This window comes from Phyllobates terribilis, unplaced genomic scaffold (genome assembly GCF_046119375.1).
Source record: "Phyllobates terribilis strain yellow unplaced genomic scaffold, ASM4611937v1 Scaffold_487__1_contigs__length_1357975, whole genome shotgun sequence".
NCBI lineage: Eukaryota > Metazoa > Chordata > Amphibia > Anura > Dendrobatidae > Phyllobates > Phyllobates terribilis.
In genome coordinates this window covers 1,166,475-1,182,888 of record NW_027363247.1, presented here as the reverse complement: position 1 = coordinate 1,182,888, position 16,414 = coordinate 1,166,475, and the positions used below count along the sequence as shown (strand labels likewise).

Below are 16,414 nucleotides of genomic sequence, written 5' to 3'. Positions count from 1 at the left end.
AGAGTCCATCCCAAAATCCGACAAACAAGCAAAATGAACAAAAAACATTGAATTCAATTCTTTCTGATTTTAGAAACTGCATTAAAGAAGGGGTGCACCGGTCCTGGAGATACTGCAATACCAGGTCAATGCGTGGAGTGGACAGAGCAAGCTCTTTTTCCATCTCCCTGTTCTAAAAATCCATTTAATATATGGTCCCCAGATAGGGGACGTATCAGATATTAAACTGATAAGAACAGATACTACACTTGATCTTAGCCAAAAGGCCGAGAAGCGATAACCAGAATTGGTTTCAAACTACGGAGCCACCCAAGGATCCTGAAAAGTCCATTTGTGGAGATGAGCTCCTGGACTCCCGTTAAGAAGACATGTTGTCAACCTCTAGATCCCTTACATGCCTGCACTTTTCGGCTTGCTGCTGCTGCAATCCACGCGTTTTAGATCTGCATAACTCCACCTCTTTAAACACAGCACCTTCACCCCCTGCTGTTCCCACCCGCCTCAACACCGTTGGAAGGGAGGAGAACCAATTAAGGCGGGGGGTGGGGTGGAACGAGCAGCTGTCTACCCTTAGCAGGAGGGCTCCTGATTACATACCTCTCCTGCTGCTGCTGCTGCTGGCTGTCCAGCAGCAGACTGAAGGTGGCTGCTGCTGTGCACAGGTATATAAAGGCTCAGAGCCTATTATGACACGCGCAGCCAGCGTTCCATTGCCACATTCCATCTACTGCAGGCAGGATACCTGGCTGGCTGAATGTCGCTGAGAAGCTCACAGAGACCGCCATAAGCAACAGTTTAACAGAATGCCACAGACTAATCAACCAAACTTTTTGGGTTGGGTTCTCTTTTATAGTCTGCAGGCATTAAATGAAAGAAGTCAGTGTTCCAGCAGAAGGAGACAACGTTTCAGAAAAGGCATTGTAGCAAACCAAAAAAGAAATTTTAAGCGCAGTAACCAGCGCACATACCTGTTAGCTCAGGTGAGTTTAAAAGGCTGCTGTTGATAACAAGGGCATTTGCTAAATAGATGGTGTGTGTGCAACAATATACTGAAAGGTCAATTATATTGTGCAGCTTATCTCACCACCTGTAGTTATTTAGGTGAAAGCTCCAAAATGCTTGCCTAATATGTCTATTTATCCAAAAGGAAGTAAAAAGGGAGAGCTAGAAAGATAGCATTGCATCACATTACATGGCAATGCAATGCACAGTTGCTGAAGTTGAACCAAAATGAGCTTGTAATCTGGCTTCTGCAACTTTGAACATGAAAAATCCAATGAGGAGAAGAAAAGCAAAGCCAAAGAGTCCATCCCAAAATCCGACAAACAAGCAAAATGAACAAAAAACATTGAATTCAATTCTTTCTGATTTTAGAAACTGCATTAAAGAAGGGGTGCACCGGTCCTGGAGATACTGCAATTCCAGGTCAATGCGTGGAGTGGACAGAGCAAGCTCTTTTTCCATCTCCCTGTTCTAAAAATCCATTTAATATATGGTCCCCAGATAGGGGACGTATCAGATATTAAACTGATAAGAACAGATACTACACTTGATCTTAGCCAAAAGGCCGAGAAGCGATAACCAGAATTGGTTTCAAACTACGGAGCCACCCAAGGATCCTGAAAAGTCCATTTGTGGAGATGAGCTCCTGGACTCCCGTTAAGAAGACATGTTGTCAACCTCTAGATCCCTTACATGCCTGCACTTTTCGGCTTGCTGCTGCTGCAATCCACGCGTTTTAGATCTGCATAACTCCACCTCTTTAAACACAGCACCTTCACCCCCTGCTGTTCCCACCCGCCTCAACACCGTTGGAAGGGAGGAGAACCAATTAAGGCGGGGGGTGGGGTGGAACAAGCAGCTGTCTACCCTTAGCAGGAGGGCTCCTGATTACATACCTCTCCTGCTGCTGCTGCTGCTGGCTGTCCAGCAGCAGACTGAAGGTGGCTGCTGCTGTGCACAGGTATATAAAGGCTCAGAGCCTATTATGACACGCGCAGCCAGCGTTCCATTGCCACATTCCATCTACTGCAGGCAGGATACCTGGCTGGCTGAATGTCGCTGAGAAGCTCACAGAGACCGCCATAAGCAACAGTTTAACAGAATGCCACAGACTAATCAACCAAACTTTTTGGGTTGGGTTCTCTTTTATAGTCTGCAGGCATTAAATGAAAGAAGTCAGTGTTCCAGCAGAAGGAGACAACGTTTCAGAAAAGGCATTGTAGCAAACCAAAAAAGAAATTTTAAGCGCAGCAGAGTAACCAGCGCACATACCTGTTAGCTCAGGTGAGTTTAAAAGGCTGCTGTTGATAACAAGGGCATTTGCTAAATAGATGGTGTGTGTGCAACAATATACTGAAAGGTCAATTATATTGTGCAGCTTATCTCACCACCTGTAGTTATTTAGGTGAAAGCTCCAAAATGCTTGCCTAATATGTCTGTTTATCCAAAAGGAAGTAAAAAGGGAGAGCTAGAAAGATAGCATTGCATCACATTACATGGCAATGCAATGCACAGTTGCTGAAGTTGAACCAAAATGAGCTTGTAATCTGGCTTCTGCAACTTTGAACATGAAAAATCCAATGAGGAGAAGAAAAGCAAAGCCAAAGAGTCCATCCCAAAATCCGACAAACAAGCAAAATGAACAAAAAACATTGAATTCAATTCTTTCTGATTTTAGAAACTGCATTAAAGAAGGGGTGCACCGGTCCTGGAGATACTGCAATACCAGGTCAATGCGTGGAGTGGACAGAGCAAGCTCTTTTTCCATCTCCCTGTTCTAAAAATCCATTTAATATATGGTCCCCAGATAGGGGACGTATCAGATATTAAACTGATAAGAACAGATACTACACTTGATCTTAGCCAAAAGGCCGAGAAGCGATAACCAGAATTGGTTTCAAACTACGGAGCCACCCAAGGATCCTGAAAAGTCCATTTGTGGAGATGAGCTCCTGGACTCCCGTTAAGAAGACATGTTGTCAACCTCTAGATCCCTTACATGCCTGCACTTTTCGGCTTGCTGCTGCTGCAATCCACGCGTTTTAGATCTGCATAACTCCACCTCTTTAAACACAGCACCTTCACCCCCTGCTGTTCCCACCCGCCTCAACACCGTTGGAAGGGAGGAGAACCAATTAAGGCGGGGGGTGGGGTGGAACGAGCAGCTGTCTACCCTTAGCAGGAGGGCTCCTGATTACATACCTCTCCTGCTGCTGCTGGCTGTCCAGCAGCAGACTGAAGGTGGCTGCTGCTGTGCACAGGTATATAAAGGCTCAGAGCCTATTATGACACGCGCAGCCAGCGTTCCATTGCCACATTCCATCTACTGCAGGCAGGATACCTGGCTGGCTGAATGTCGCTGAGAAGCTCACAGAGACCGCCATAAGCAACAGTTTAACAGAATGCCACAGACTAATCAACCAAACTTTTTGGGTTGGGTTCTCTTTTATAGTCTGCAGGCATTAAATGAAAGAAGTCAGTGTTCCAGCAGAAGGAGACAACGTTTCAGAAAAGGCATTGTAGCAAACCAAAAAAGAAATTTTAAGCGCAGCAGAGTAACCAGCGCACATACCTGTTAGCTCAGGTGAGTTTAAAAGGCTGCTGTTGATAACAAGGGCATTTGCTAAATAGATGGTGTGTGTGCAACAATATACTGAAAGGTCAATTATATTGTGCAGCTTATCTCACCACCTGTAGTTATTTAGGTGAAAGCTCCAAAATGCTTGCCTAATATGTCTGTTTATCCAAAAGGAAGTAAAAAGGGAGAGCTAGAAAGATAGCATTGCATCACATTACATGGCAATGCAATGCACAGTTGCTGAAGTTGAACCAAAATGAGCTTGTAATCTGGCTTCTGCAACTTTGAACATGAAAAATCCAATGAGGAGAGGAAAAGCAAAGCCAAAGAGTCCATCCCAAAATCCGACAAACAAGCAAAATGAACAAAAAACATTGAATTCAATTCTTTCTGATTTTAGAAACTGCATTAAAGAAGGGGTGCACCGGTCCTGGAGATACTGCAATACCAGGTCAATGCGTGGAGTGGACAGAGCAAGCTCTTTTTCCATCTCCCTGTTCTAAAAATCCATTTAATATATGGTCCCCAGATAGGGGACGTATCAGATATTAAACTGATAAGAACAGATACTACACTTGATCTTAGCCAAAAGGCCGAGAAGCGATAACCAGAATTGGTTTCAAACTACGGAGCCACCCAAGGATCCTGAAAAGTCCATTTGTGGAGATGAGCTCCTGGACTCCCGTTAAGAAGACATGTTGTCAACCTCTAGATCCCTTACATGCCTGCACTTTTCGGCTTGCTGCTGCTGCGATCCACGCGTTTTAGATCTGCATAACTCCACCTCTTTAAACACAGCACCTTCACCCCCTGCTGTTCCCACCCGCCTCAACACCGTTGGAAGGGAGGAGAACCAATTAAGGCGGGGGGTGGGGTGGAACGAGCAGCTGTCTACCCTTAGCAGGAGGGCTCCTGATTACATACCTCTCCTGCTGCTGCTGCTGCTGGCTGTCCAGCAGCAGACTGAAGGTGGCTGCTGCTGTGCACAGGTATATAAAGGCTCAGAGCCTACTATGACACGCGCAGCCAGCGTTCCATTGCCACATTCCATCTACTGCAGGCAGGATACCTGGCTGGCTGAATGTCGCTGAGAAGCTCACAGAGACCGCCATAAGCAACAGTTTAACAGAATGCCACAGACTAATCAACCAAACTTTTTGGGTTCGGTTCTCTTTTATAGTCTGCAGGCATTAAATGAAAGAAGTCAGTGTTCCAGCAGAAGGAGACAACGTTTCAGAAAAGGCATTGTAGCAAACCAAAAAAGAAATTTTAAGCGCAGCAGAGTAACCAGCGCACATACCTGTTAGCTCAGGTGAGTTTAAAAGGCTGCTGTTGATAACAAGGGCATTTGCTAAATAGATGGTGTGTGTGCAACAATATACTGAAAGGTCAATTATATTGTGCAGCTTATCTCACCACCTGTAGTTATTTAGGTGAAAGCTCCAAAATGCTTGCCTAATATGTCTGTTTATCCAAAAGGAAGTAAAAAGGGAGAGCTAGAAAGATAGCATTGCATCACATTACATGGCAATGCAATGCACAGTTGCTGAAGTTGAACCAAAATGAGCTTGTAATCTGGCTTCTGCAACTTTGAACATGAAAAATCCAATGAGGAGAAGAAAAGCAAAGCCAAAGAGTCCATCCCAAAATCCGACAAACAAGCAAAATGAACAAAAAACATTGAATTCAATTCTTTCTGATTTTAGAAACTGCATTAAAGAAGGGGTGCACCGGTCCTGGAGATACTGCAATACCAGGTCAATGCGTGGAGTGGACAGAGCAAGCTCTTTTTCCATCTCCCTGTTCTAAAAATCCATTTAATATATGGTCCCCAGATAGGGGACGTATCAGATATTAAACTGATAAGAACAGATACTACACTTGATCTTAGCCAAAAGGCCGAGAAGCGATAACCAGAATTGGTTTCAAACTACGGAGCCACCCAAGGATCCTGAAAAGTCCATTTGTGGAGATGAGCTCCTGGACTCCCGTTAAGAAGACATGTTGTCAACCTCTAGATCCCTTACATGCCTGCACTTTTCGGCTTGCTGCTGCTGCGATCCACGCGTTTTAGATCTGCATAACTCCACCTCTTTAAACACAGCACCTTCACCCCCTGCTGTTCCCACCCGCCTCAACACCGTTGGAAGGCAGGAGAACCAATTAAGGCGGGGGGTGGGGTGGAACGAGCAGCTGTCTACCCTTAGCAGGAGGGCTCCTGATTACATACCTCTCCTGCTGCTGCTGCTGCTGGCTGTCCAGCAGCAGACTGAAGGTGGCTGCTGCTGTGCACAGGTATATAAAGGCTCAGAGCCTATTATGACACGCGCAGCCAGCGTTCCATTGCCACATTCCATCTACTGCAGGCAGGATACCTGGCTGGCTGAATGTCGCTGAGAAGCTCACAGAGACCGCCATAAGCAACAGTTTAACAGAATGCCACAGACTAATCAACCAAACTTTTTGGGTTGGGTTCTCTTTTATAGTCTGCAGGCATTAAATGAAAGAAGTCAGTGTTCCAGCAGAAGGAGACAACGTTTCAGAAAAGGCATTGTAGCAAACCAAAAAAGAAATTTTAAGCGCAGCAGAGTAACCAGCGCACATACCTGTTAGCTCAGGTGAGTTTAAAAGGCTGCTGTTGATAACAAGGGCATTTGCTAAATAGATGGTGTGTGTGCAACAATATACTGAAAGGTCAATTATATTGTGCAGCTTATCTCACCACCTGTAGTTATTTAGGTGAAAGCTCCAAAATGCTTGCCTAATATGTCTGTTTATCCAAAAGGAAGTAAAAAGGGAGAGCTAGAAAGATAGCATTGCATCACATTACATGGCAATGCAATGCACAGTTGCTGAAGTTGAACCAAAATGAGCTTGTAATCTGGCTTCTGCAACTTTGAACATGAAAAATCCAATGAGGAGAAGAAAAGCAAAGCCAAAGAGTCCATCCCAAAATCCGACAAACAAGCAAAATGAACAAAAAACATTGAATTCAATTCTTTCTGATTTTAGAAACTGCATTAAAGAAGGGGTGCACCGGTCCTGGAGATACTGCAATACCAGGTCAATGCGTGGAGTGGACAGAGCAAGCTCTTTTTCCATCTCCCTGTTCTAAAAATCCATTTAATATATGGTCCCCAGATAGGGGACGTATCAGATATTAAACTGATAAGAACAGATACTACACTTGATCTTAGCCAAAAGGCCGAGAAGCGATAACCAGAATTGGTTTCAAACTACGGAGCCACCCAAGGATCCTGAAAAGTCCATTTGTGGAGATGAGCTCCTGGACTCCCGTTAAGAAGACATGTTGTCAACCTCTAGATCCCTTACATGCCTGCACTTTTCGGCTTGCTGCTGCTGCAATCCACGCGTTTTAGATCTGCATAACTCCACCTCTTTAAACACAGCACCTTCACCCCCTGCTGTTCCCACCCGCCTCAACACCGTTGGAAGGGAGGAGAACCAATTAAGGCGGGGGGTGGGGTGGAACGAGCAGCTGTCTACCCTTAGCAGGAGGGCTCCTGATTACATACCTCTCCTGCTGCTGCTGCTGCTGGCTGTCCAGCAGCAGACTGAAGGTGGCTGCTGCTGTGCACAGGTATATAAAGGCTCAGAGCCTATTATGACACGCGCAGCCAGCGTTCCATTGCCACATTCCATCTACTGCAGGCAGGATACCTGGCTGGCTGAATGTCGCTGAGAAGCTCACAGAGACCGCCATAAGCAACAGTTTAACAGAATGCCACAGACTAATCAACCAAACTTTTTGGGTTGGGTTCTCTTTTATAGTCTGCAGGCATTAAATGAAAGAAGTCAGTGTTCCAGCAGAAGGAGACAACGTTTCAGAAAAGGCATTGTAGCAAACCAAAAAAGAAATTTTAAGCGCAGCAGAGTAACCAGCGCACATACCTGTTAGCTCAGGTGAGTTTAAAAGGCTGCTGTTGATAACAAGGGCATTTGCTAAATAGATGGTGTGTGTGCAACAATATACTGAAAGGTCAATTATATTGTGCAGCTTATCTCACCACCTGTAGTTATTTAGGTGAAAGCTCCAAAATGCTTGCCTAATATGTCTGTTTATCCAAAAGGAAGTAAAAAGGGAGAGCTAGAAAGATAGCATTGCATCACATTACATGGCAATGCAATGCACAGTTGCTGAAGTTGAACCAAAATGAGCTTGTAATCTGGCTTCTGCAACTTTGAACATGAAAAATCCAATGAGGAGAAGAAAAGCAAAGCCAAAGAGTCCATCCCAAAATCCGACAAACAAGCAAAATGAACAAAAAACATTGAATTCAATTCTTTCTGATTTTAGAAACTGCATTAAAGAAGGGGTGCACCGGTCCTGGAGATACTGCAATACCAGGTCAATGCGTGGAGTGGACAGAGCAAGCTCTTTTTCCATCTCCCTGTTCTAAAAATCCATTTAATATATGGTCCCCAGATAGGGGACGTATCAGATATTAAACTGATAAGAACAGATACTACACTTGATCTTAGCCAAAAGGCCGAGAAGCGATAACCAGAATTGGTTTCAAACTACGGAGCCACCCAAGGATCCTGAAAAGTCCATTTGTGGAGATGAGCTCCTGGACTCCCGTTAAGAAGACATGTTGTCAACCTCTAGATCCCTTACATGCCTGCACTTTTCGGCTTGCTGCTGCTGCAATCCACGCGTTTTAGATCTGCATAACTCCACCTCTTTAAACACAGCACCTTCACCCCCTGCTGTTCCCACCCGCCTCAACACCGTTGGAAGGGAGGAGAACCAATTAAGGCGGGGGGTGGGGTGGAACGAGCAGCTGTCTACCCTTAGCAGGAGGGCTCCTGATTACATACCTCTCCTGCTGCTGCTGCTGCTGGCTGTCCAGCAGCAGACTGAAGGTGGCTGCTGCTGTGCACAGGTATATAAAGGCTCAGAGCCTATTATGACACGCGCAGCCAGCGTTCCATTGCCACATTCCATCTACTGCAGGCAGGATACCTGGCTGGCTGAATGTCGCTGAGAAGCTCACAGAGACCGCCATAAGCAACAGTTTAACAGAATGCCACAGACTAATCAACCAAACTTTTTGGGTTGGGTTCTCTTTTATAGTCTGCAGGCATTAAATGAAAGAAATCAGTGTTCCAGCAGAAGGAGACAACGTTTCAGAAAAGGCATTGTAGCAAACCAAAAAAGAAATTTTAAGCGCAGCAGAGTAACCAGCGCACATACCTGTTAGCTCAGGTGAGTTTAAAAGGCTGCTGTTGATAACAAGGGCATTTGCTAAATAGATGGTGTGTGTGCAACAATATACTGAAAGGTCAATTATATTGTGCAGCTTATCTCACCACCTGTAGTTATTTAGGTGAAAGCTCCAAAATGCTTGCATAATATGTCTGTTTATCCAAAAGGAAGTAAAAAGGGAGAGCTAGAAAGATAGCATTGCATCACATTACATGGCAATGCAATGCACAGTTGCTGAAGTTGAACCAAAATGAGCTTGTAATCTGGCTTCTGCAACTTTGAACATGAAAAATCCAATGAGGAGAGGAAAAGCAAAGCCAAAGAGTCCATCCCAAAATCCGACAAACAAGCAAAATGAACAAAAAACATTGAATTCAATTCTTTCTGATTTTAGAAACTGCATTAAAGAAGGGGTGCACCGGTCCTGGAGATACTGCAATACCAGGTCAATGCGTGGAGTGGACAGAGCAAGCTCTTTTTCCATCTCCCTGTTCTAAAAATCCATTTAATATATGGTCCCCAGATAGGGGACGTATCAGATATTAAACTGATAAGAACAGATACTACACTTGATCTTAGCCAAAAGGCCGAGAAGCGATAACCAGAATTGGTTTCAAACTACGGAGCCACCCAAGGATCCTGAAAAGTCCATTTGTGGAGATGAGCTCCTGGACTCCCGTTAAGAAGACATGTTGTCAACCTCTAGATCCCTTACATGCCTGCACTTTTCGGCTTGCTGCTGCTGCGATCCACGCGTTTTAGATCTGCATAACTCCACCTCTTTAAACACAGCACCTTCACCCCCTGCTGTTCCCACCCGCCTCAACACCGTTGGAAGGGAGGAGAACCAATTAAGGCGGGGGGTGGGGTGGAACGAGCAGCTGTCTACCCTTAGCAGGAGGGCTCCTGATTACATACCTCTCCTGCTGCTGCTGCTGCTGGCTGTCCAGCAGCAGACTGAAGGTGGCTGCTGCTGTGCACAGGTATATAAAGGCTCAGAGCCTATTATGACACGCGCAGCCAGCGTTCCATTGCCACATTCCATCTACTGCAGGCAGGATACCTGGCTGGCTGAATGTCGCTGAGAAGCTCACAGAGACCGCCATAAGCAACAGTTTAACAGAATGCCACAGACTAATCAACCAAACTTTTTGGGTTGGGTTCTCTTTTATAGTCTGCAGGCATTAAATGAAAGAAGTCAGTGTTCCAGCAGAAGGAGACAACGTTTCAGAAAAGGCATTGTAGCAAACCAAAAAAGAAATTTTAAGCGCAGCAGAGTAACCAGCGCACATACCTGTTAGCTCAGGTGAGTTTAAAAGGCTGCTGTTGATAACAAGGGCATTTGCTAAATAGATGGTGTGTGTGCAACAATATACTGAAAGGTCAATTATATTGTGCAGCTTATCTCACCACCTGTAGTTATTTAGGTGAAAGCTCCAAAATGCTTGCCTAATATGTCTGTTTATCCAAAAGGAAGTAAAAAGGGAGAGCTAGAAAGATAGCATTGCATCACATTACATGGCAATGCAATGCACAGTTGCTGAAGTTGAACCAAAATGAGCTTGTAATCTGGCTTCTGCAACTTTGAACATGAAAAATCCAATGAGGAGAAGAAAAGCAAAGCCAAAGAGTCCATCCCAAAATCCGACAAACAAGCAAAATGAACAAAAAACATTGAATTCAATTCTTTCTGATTTTAGAAACTGCATTAAAGAAGGGGTGCACCGGTCCTGGAGATACTGCAATTCCAGGTCAATGCGTGGAGTGGACAGAGCAAGCTCTTTTTCCATCTCCCTGTTCTAAAAATCCATTTAATATATGGTCCCCAGATAGGGGACGTATCAGATATTAAACTGATAAGAACAGATACTACACTTGATCTTAGCCAAAAGGCCGAGAAGCGATAACCAGAATTGGTTTCAAACTACGGAGCCACCCAAGGATCCTGAAAAGTCCATTTGTGGAGATGAGCTCCTGGACTCCCGTTAAGAAGACATGTTGTCAACCTCTAGATCCCTTACATGCCTGCACTTTTCGGCTTGCTGCTGCTGCAATCCACGCGTTTTAGATCTGCATAACTCCACCTCTTTAAACACAGCACCTTCACCCCCTGCTGTTCCCACCCGCCTCAACACCGTTGGAAGGGAGGAGAACCAATTAAGGCGGGGGGTGGGGTGGAACGAGCAGCTGTCTACCCTTAGCAGGAGGGCTCCTGATTACATACCTCTCCTGCTGCTGCTGCTGCTGGCTGTCCAGCAGCAGACTGAAGGTGGCTGCTGCTGTGCACAGGTATATAAAGGCTCAGAGCCTATTATGACACGCGCAGCCAGCGTTCCATTGCCACATTCCATCTACTGCAGGCAGGATACCTGGCTGGCTGAATGTCGCTGAGAAGCTCACAGAGACCGCCATAAGCAACAGTTTAACAGAATGCCACAGACTAATCAACCAAACTTTTTGGGTTGGGTTCTCTTTTATAGTCTGCAGGCATTAAATGAAAGAAGTCAGTGTTCCAGCAGAAGGAGACAACGTTTCAGAAAAGGCATTGTAGCAAACCAAAAAAGAAATTTTAAGCGCAGCAGAGTAACCAGCGCACATACCTGTTAGCTCAGGTGAGTTTAAAAGGCTGCTGTTGATAACAAGGGCATTTGCTAAATAGATGGTGTGTGTGCAACAATATACTGAAAGGTCAATTATATTGTGCAGCTTATCTCACCACCTGTAGTTATTTAGGTGAAAGCTCCAAAATGCTTGCCTAATATGTCTGTTTATCCAAAAGGAAGTAAAAAGGGAGAGCTAGAAAGATAGCATTGCATCACATTACATGGCAATGCAATGCACAGTTGCTGAAGTTGAACCAAAATGAGCTTGTAATCTGGCTTCTGCAACTTTGAACATGAAAAATCCAATGAGGAGAAGAAAAGCAAAGCCAAAGAGTCCATCCCAAAATCCGACAAACAAGCAAAATGAACAAAAAACATTGAATTCAATTCTTTCTGATTTTAGAAACTGCATTAAAGAAGGGGTGCACCGGTCCTGGAGATACTGCAATACCAGGTCAATGCGTGGAGTGGACAGAGCAAGCTCTTTTTCCATCTCCCTGTTCTAAAAATCCATTTAATATATGGTCCCCAGATAGGGGACGTATCAGATATTAAACTGATAAGAACAGATACTACACTTGATCTTAGCCAAAAGGCCGAGAAGCGATAACCAGAATTGGTTTCAAACTACGGAGCCACCCAAGGATCCTGAAAAGTCCATTTGTGGAGATGAGCTCCTGGACTCCCGTTAAGAAGACATGTTGTCAACCTCTAGATCCCTTACATGCCTGCACTTTTCGGCTTGCTGCTGCTGCAATCCACGCGTTTTAGATCTGCATAACTCCACCTCTTTAAACACAGCACCTTCACCCCCTGCTGTTCCCACCCGCCTCAACACCGTTGGAAGGGAGGAGAACCAATTAAGGCAGGGGGTGGGGTGGAACGAGCAGCTGTCTACCCTTAGCAGGAGGGCTCCTGATTACATACCTCTCCTGCTGCTGCTGCTGCTGGCTGTCCAGCAGCAGACTGAAGGTGGCTGCTGCTGTGCACAGGTATATAAAGGCTCAGAGCCTATTATGACACGCGCAGCCAGCGTTCCATTGCCACATTCCATCTACTGCAGGCAGGATACCTGGCTGGCTGAATGTCGCTGAGAAGCTCACAGAGACCGCCATAAGCAACAGTTTAACAGAATGCCACAGACTAATCAACCAAACTTTTTGGGTTGGGTTCTCTTTTATAGTCTGCAGGCATTAAATGAAAGAAATCAGTGTTCCAGCAGAAGGAGACAACGTTTCAGAAAAGGCATTGTAGCAAACCAAAAAAGAAATTTTAAGCGCAGCAGAGTAACCAGCGCACATACCTGTTAGCTCAGGTGAGTTTAAAAGGCTGCTGTTGATAACAAGGGCATTTGCTAAATAGATGGTGTGTGTGCAACAATATACTGAAAGGTCAATTATATTGTGCAGCTTATCTCACCACCTGTAGTTATTTAGGTGAAAGCTCCAAAATGCTTGCATAATATGTCTGTTTATCCAAAAGGAAGTAAAAAGGGAGAGCTAGAAAGATAGCATTGCATCACATTACATGGCAATGCAATGCACAGTTGCTGAAGTTGAACCAAAATGAGCTTGTAATCTGGCTTCTGCAACTTTGAACATGAAAAATCCAATGAGGAGAGGAAAAGCAAAGCCAAAGAGTCCATCCCAAAATCCGACAAACAAGCAAAATGAACAAAAAACATTGAATTCAATTCTTTCTGATTTTAGAAACTGCATTAAAGAAGGGGTGCACCGGTCCTGGAGATACTGCAATACCAGGTCAATGCGTGGAGTGGACAGAGCAAGCTCTTTTTCCATCTCCCTGTTCTAAAAATCCATTTAATATATGGTCCCCAGATAGGGGACGTATCAGATATTAAACTGATAAGAACAGATACTACACTTGATCTTAGCCAAAAGGCCGAGAAGCGATAACCAGAATTGGTTTCAAACTACGGAGCCACCCAAGGATCCTGAAAAGTCCATTTGTGGAGATGAGCTCCTGGACTCCCGTTAAGAAGACATGTTGTCAACCTCTAGATCCCTTACATGCCTGCACTTTTCGGCTTGCTGCTGCTGCGATCCACGCGTTTTAGATCTGCATAACTCCACCTCTTTAAACACAGCACCTTCACCCCCTGCTGTTCCCACCCGCCTCAACACCGTTGGAAGGGAGGAGAACCAATTAAGGCGGGGGGTGGGGTGGAACGAGCAGCTGTCTACCCTTAGCAGGAGGGCTCCTGATTACATACCTCTCCTGCTGCTGCTGCTGCTGGCTGTCCAGCAGCAGACTGAAGGTGGCTGCTGCTGTGCACAGGTATATAAAGGCTCAGAGCCTATTATGACACGCGCAGCCAGCGTTCCATTGCCACATTCCATCTACTGCAGGCAGGATACCTGGCTGGCTGAATGTCGCTGAGAAGCTCACAGAGACCGCCATAAGCAACAGTTTAACAGAATGCCACAGACTAATCAACCAAACTTTTTGGGTTGGGTTCTCTTTTATAGTCTGCAGGCATTAAATGAAAGAAGTCAGTGTTCCAGCAGAAGGAGACAACGTTTCAGAAAAGGCATTGTAGCAAACCAAAAAAGAAATTTTAAGCGCAGCAGAGTAACCAGCGCACATACCTGTTAGCTCAGGTGAGTTTAAAAGGCTGCTGTTGATAACAAGGGCATTTGCTAAATAGATGGTGTGTGTGCAACAATATACTGAAAGGTCAATTATATTGTGCAGCTTATCTCACCACCTGTAGTTATTTAGGTGAAAGCTCCAAAATGCTTGCCTAATATGTCTGTTTATCCAAAAGGAAGTAAAAAGGGAGAGCTAGAAAGATAGCATTGCATCACATTACATGGCAATGCAATGCACAGTTGCTGAAGTTGAACCAAAATGAGCTTGTAATCTGGCTTCTGCAACTTTGAACATGAAAAATCCAATGAGGAGAAGAAAAGCAAAGCCAAAGAGTCCATCCCAAAATCCGACAAACAAGCAAAATGAACAAAAAACATTGAATTCAATTCTTTCTGATTTTAGAAACTGCATTAAAGAAGGGGTGCACCGGTCCTGGAGATACTGCAATTCCAGGTCAATGCGTGGAGTGGACAGAGCAAGCTCTTTTTCCATCTCCCTGTTCTAAAAATCCATTTAATATATGGTCCCCAGATAGGGGACGTATCAGATATTAAACTGATAAGAACAGATACTACACTTGATCTTAGCCAAAAGGCCGAGAAGCGATAACCAGAATTGGTTTCAAACTACGGAGCCACCCAAGGATCCTGAAAAGTCCATTTGTGGAGATGAGCTCCTGGACTCCCGTTAAGAAGACATGTTGTCAACCTCTAGATCCCTTACATGCCTGCACTTTTCGGCTTGCTGCTGCTGCAATCCACGCGTTTTAGATCTGCATAACTCCACCTCTTTAAACACAGCACCTTCACCCCCTGCTGTTCCCACCCGCCTCAACACCGTTGGAAGGGAGGAGAACCAATTAAGGCGGGGGGTGGGGTGGAACGAGCAGCTGTCTACCCTTAGCAGGAGGGCTCCTGATTACATACCTCTCCTGCTGCTGCTGCTGCTGGCTGTCCAGCAGCAGACTGAAGGTGGCTGCTGCTGTGCACAGGTATATAAAGGCTCAGAGCCTATTATGACACGCGCAGCCAGCGTTCCATTGCCACATTCCATCTACTGCAGGCAGGATACCTGGCTGGCTGAATGTCGCTGAGAAGCTCACAGAGACCGCCATAAGCAACAGTTTAACAGAATGCCACAGACTAATCAACCAAACTTTTTGGGTTGGGTTCTCTTTTATAGTCTGCAGGCATTAAATGAAAGAAGTCAGTGTTCCAGCAGAAGGAGACAACGTTTCAGAAAAGGCATTGTAGCAAACCAAAAAAGAAATTTTAAGCGCAGCAGAGTAACCAGCGCACATACCTGTTAGCTCAGGTGAGTTTAAAAGGCTGCTGTTGATAACAAGGGCATTTGCTAAATAGATGGTGTGTGTGCAACAATATACTGAAAGGTCAATTATATTGTGCAGCTTATCTCACCACCTGTAGTTATTTAGGTGAAAGCTCCAAAATGCTTGCCTAATATGTCTGTTTATCCAAAAGGAAGTAAAGAGGGAGAGCTAGAAAGATAGCATTGCGTTACATTACATGGCAATGCAATGCACAGTTGCTGAAGTTGAACCAAAATGAGCTTGTCATCTGGCTTCTGCAACTTTGAACATGAAAAATCCAATGAGGAGAAGAAAAGCAAAGCCAAAGAGTCCATCCCAAAATCCGACAAACAAGCAAAATGAACAAAAAACATTGAATTCAATACTTTCTGATTTTAGAAACTGCATTAAAGAAGGGGTGCACCGGTCCTGGAGATACTGCAATACCAGGTCAATGCGTGGAGTGGACAGAGCAAGCTCTTTTTCCATCTCCCTGTTCTAAAAATCCATTTAATATATGGTCCCCAGATAGGGGACGTATCAGATATTAAACTGATAAGAACAGATACTACACTTGATCTTAGCCGAAAGGCCGAGAAGCGATAACCAGAATTGGTTTCGAACTACGGAGCCACCCAAGGATCCTGAAGAGTCCATTTGTGGAGATGAGCTCCTGGACTCCCGTTAAGAAGACATGTTGTCAACCTCTAGATCCCTTACATGCCTGCACTTTTTGGCTTGCTGCTGCTGCAATCCACGCGTTTTAGATCTGCATAACTCCACCTCTTTAAACACAGCACCCTCACCCCCTGCTGTTCCCACCCGCCTCAACACCGTTGGAAGGGAGGAGAACCAATTAAGGCGGGGGGTGGGGTGGAACGAGCAGCTGTCTACCCTTAGCAGGAGGGCTGCTGATTACTTACCTCTCCTGCTGCTGCTGGCTGTCCAGCAGCAGACTGAAGGTGGCTGCTGCTGTGCGCAGGTATATAAAGGCTCAGAGCCTATTATGACACGCGCAGCCAGCGTTCCATTGCCACATTCCATCTACTGCAGGCAGGATACCTGGCTGGCTGAATGTC

The 16,414-nt window shown here is 45.1% G+C and overlaps 13 non-coding genes across 13 annotated transcripts; all 13 read right to left on the bottom strand.

Annotated features, from left to right (window-relative positions):
* Positions 1-87: 87 nt before the first annotated feature.
* Positions 88-278, bottom strand: LOC141229561 (U2 spliceosomal RNA). Its single transcript, XR_012296219.1, has one exon. It is a non-coding gene; the product is annotated as a U2 spliceosomal RNA (small nuclear RNA).
* A 1,110-nt stretch (positions 279-1,388) lies between these two features.
* On the bottom strand, positions 1,389-1,579 carry LOC141229735 (U2 spliceosomal RNA). The gene has a single exon (XR_012296358.1). It is a non-coding gene; the product is annotated as a U2 spliceosomal RNA (small nuclear RNA).
* Positions 1,580-2,694: 1,115 nt separating this feature from the next.
* On the bottom strand, positions 2,695-2,885 carry LOC141229559 (U2 spliceosomal RNA). The gene has a single exon (XR_012296218.1). It is a non-coding gene; the product is annotated as a U2 spliceosomal RNA (small nuclear RNA).
* A 1,109-nt stretch (positions 2,886-3,994) lies between these two features.
* On the bottom strand, positions 3,995-4,185 carry LOC141229558 (U2 spliceosomal RNA). Its single transcript, XR_012296217.1, has one exon. It is a non-coding gene; the product is annotated as a U2 spliceosomal RNA (small nuclear RNA).
* A 1,115-nt stretch (positions 4,186-5,300) lies between these two features.
* Positions 5,301-5,491, bottom strand: LOC141229556 (U2 spliceosomal RNA). The gene has a single exon (XR_012296215.1). It is a non-coding gene; the product is annotated as a U2 spliceosomal RNA (small nuclear RNA).
* Positions 5,492-6,606: 1,115 nt separating this feature from the next.
* Positions 6,607-6,797, bottom strand: LOC141229555 (U2 spliceosomal RNA). Its single transcript, XR_012296214.1, has one exon. It is a non-coding gene; the product is annotated as a U2 spliceosomal RNA (small nuclear RNA).
* A 1,115-nt stretch (positions 6,798-7,912) lies between these two features.
* Positions 7,913-8,103, bottom strand: LOC141229554 (U2 spliceosomal RNA). The gene has a single exon (XR_012296213.1). It is a non-coding gene; the product is annotated as a U2 spliceosomal RNA (small nuclear RNA).
* Positions 8,104-9,218: 1,115 nt separating this feature from the next.
* Positions 9,219-9,409, bottom strand: LOC141229553 (U2 spliceosomal RNA). Its single transcript, XR_012296212.1, has one exon. It is a non-coding gene; the product is annotated as a U2 spliceosomal RNA (small nuclear RNA).
* A 1,115-nt stretch (positions 9,410-10,524) lies between these two features.
* LOC141229724 (U2 spliceosomal RNA) lies at positions 10,525-10,715 on the bottom strand. The gene has a single exon (XR_012296347.1). It is a non-coding gene; the product is annotated as a U2 spliceosomal RNA (small nuclear RNA).
* A 1,115-nt stretch (positions 10,716-11,830) lies between these two features.
* LOC141229552 (U2 spliceosomal RNA) lies at positions 11,831-12,021 on the bottom strand. Its single transcript, XR_012296211.1, has one exon. It is a non-coding gene; the product is annotated as a U2 spliceosomal RNA (small nuclear RNA).
* Positions 12,022-13,136: 1,115 nt separating this feature from the next.
* LOC141229551 (U2 spliceosomal RNA) lies at positions 13,137-13,327 on the bottom strand. Its single transcript, XR_012296210.1, has one exon. It is a non-coding gene; the product is annotated as a U2 spliceosomal RNA (small nuclear RNA).
* A 1,115-nt stretch (positions 13,328-14,442) lies between these two features.
* LOC141229622 (U2 spliceosomal RNA) lies at positions 14,443-14,633 on the bottom strand. The gene has a single exon (XR_012296277.1). It is a non-coding gene; the product is annotated as a U2 spliceosomal RNA (small nuclear RNA).
* A 1,115-nt stretch (positions 14,634-15,748) lies between these two features.
* On the bottom strand, positions 15,749-15,939 carry LOC141229633 (U2 spliceosomal RNA). Its single transcript, XR_012296288.1, has one exon. It is a non-coding gene; the product is annotated as a U2 spliceosomal RNA (small nuclear RNA).
* Positions 15,940-16,414: the final 475 nt, after the last annotated feature.